Consider the following 2,408-nt stretch of genomic DNA (forward strand, 5'->3'; position numbering starts at 1 on the left):
ATCAGAGAATTGCCCGAAGATTTACTAGTGATCGAGTCTTAGTCCTGAGTTGTTGTGGCACTCAAATTGACCGAAAATAAAGCAAAATCAGCCACATTCCCTCAATTCATGGCTGACCACCCTTGGAAGGATTTTTGAAAGATGGACACTCCTATTTTTAGCAAACTAGCTCACATGCCTCACTTATAAATAATAGCCCCTTTCTCACTTTTTCAATCATCCCTCATCCCTCATCCTTCATTCATCCCTCACTCATTCATCATTCTCTCCTCTCTTAATTCTCTTAGCTTTCTTAGTCCTCACGCCTTCTTAAAGAACCCTTGGTTGGTCATCTCGGAGAGCTATCAGCAAAGGAGCAAAGCAAAGGAATAAAGGAGCCCTCATCAGTCAGAGTCTTGGGTGATAGCCACACTTAATTGGGTTTAATCTTTCTTACTTTAATTTAATTCAAGAATGTTTTCTATGTGTTCTTTGTTCTTATTTACAACAATGATAGCTTAATTTTATTTAAGCTAGGATGATTGTTTTGATTTAATAATAATTATTTGATTCATGCTTATAATATTTGTGCCTCAATCGACCATGTTTTCAATTAAAATCAAGTCTGTATTTCGTTCATACATGATTGAAATGCACCTAAATTAGCTGAGCGATCCTAACCAGACGAAGGCTAATGGATGCATAATTGAAATGTGCATGCTCAATTTAGATCCTAACCCGATTAAATTGCAGGTTGCATAACATCCCTAACCAGGCTCTGTTATCTGCATAGTTTTTAGATTTGTGTGATTAAACTGTTTCAAACCTAACACGTCCCTATTACCTCACATGAATACTAAGAAACCCTTAGTAAATAAGGATCAGTAAAATGTGTATTTACTAAGTAAAGGATTTCGAAAGGACCTAACGTGGTTTCCAAACTCATGAAAGATCGAGTTGCCATGGAATGTTTTTCTGAATATTGATAAGCATGTTGATAATAATTTGAGTTTAATTTAAGTAATTTTCCTAGCTTATTTATGTTATAATTGTTGTTTATTATGTTAATTCTGCTAAAATCTATCTCATTCCTATAGTTTGCATACTTAGGATAAATTGCATTTGGGATCATTGCATTTAGTTTCATATACTTAATTTTTTATCACTTCTCAATTATATTGTTTTTATTTATCAAATTGTTAATACACTTTTACAAACTAAGTGACTTAGAACAAATACAATCCTTGTGGAGGTAATAAATTGATACTTACTTAATACTTTATAACGACTGTGTACACTTGCACAAACCGAAGTGTTACAAGTTTTTGGCGCCGTTGTCGAGGATTGTCAACTGTTGCCATAGTCATTTCTTGTGAAATAATTTATTTTCAATTTGGTTATTTATAACAGTACTAACTTATTCTTTTTAATTTTGTAATCTTCTTTCCAGATGTTTATGAGCATAGATCGGATTATCGATTTACTCCCAATAGATCTTGAAATTGAGCGAACTTTTAGACAAAGAAGACGTGAACGAATAGCTAAGAGACAGAATGAGATGGACCTTGGAAATCAAAATCAAGACCAAGGTAATGAAGCCGAACGTGTACGAAATCCTATCCTGATTGCCGATGATAGGGATCAATGCATTAGACAATATGTTGTGCTACTTTTCAATGAGTTAAATCCAGGAATTAGAAGGCCAAATATTGAGGCAACCCAATTCAAATTGAAACCAGTGATGTTTCAAATGCAACAAACGGTAGCCCAATTTTTTGGTATGCCCACAGAAGATCCACATCTCCACCTTCAATTGTTTATGGAGGCGAGTGACTCATTCAAGATAGCCGGTGTGACTGAAGACGTACTGAGGTTGAAGTTTTTTCAATTGTTTATGGAGGCGAGTGACTCATTCAAGATAGCCGGTGTGACTGAAGACGTACTGAGGTTGAAGTTTTTTCCGTACTCGTTGCGAGATCGAGCACAAGTATGGCTCAATTTATTGCCACCAAGTTCTATATCTCCATGGCAAGAATTAGTAGAGAGAATTTTGGTTAAGTATTTCCCGCCTAGAAAAAATGCTAAGTTGAGGAACGAGATCACAACTTTCCAACAATTGGATGACGAGTCTTTGTATGAGGCTTGGGAATGATTCGAGGAGTTACTTCGTAAGTGTCCTCATCATGGGATTCCTTATTGTATCTATTTGGAGACATTCTATAATGGTCTCAATACATATACAAAATTGATGGTAGATGCTTCTGTGAATGGTGCAATTTTGTCTAAGTCTTATAATGAGGCTTATGAGATCATTGAGAGGATCACGAGTAACAACTATCAATGGCCAACAAATCAAACAACTTCAGGAATACCTGTAGCTGGAGTTTATGAAGTTGATGTTCTGACTTCGTTATCAGCTCAGGTATTGT

General features: G+C 35.6%; 1 non-coding gene across 1 annotated transcript; it reads right to left on the reverse strand.

Moving 5' to 3' along the window:
* Positions 1–2,062: 2,062 nt before the first annotated feature.
* On the reverse strand, positions 2,063–2,169 carry LOC121210481 (small nucleolar RNA R71). The gene has a single exon (XR_005905597.1). It is a non-coding gene; the product is annotated as a small nucleolar RNA R71 (small nucleolar RNA).
* Positions 2,170–2,408: the final 239 nt, after the last annotated feature.

The sequence above is a fragment of the Gossypium hirsutum genome, chromosome A11 (genome assembly GCF_007990345.1).
Source record: "Gossypium hirsutum isolate 1008001.06 chromosome A11, Gossypium_hirsutum_v2.1, whole genome shotgun sequence".
NCBI lineage: Eukaryota > Viridiplantae > Streptophyta > Magnoliopsida > Malvales > Malvaceae > Gossypium > Gossypium hirsutum.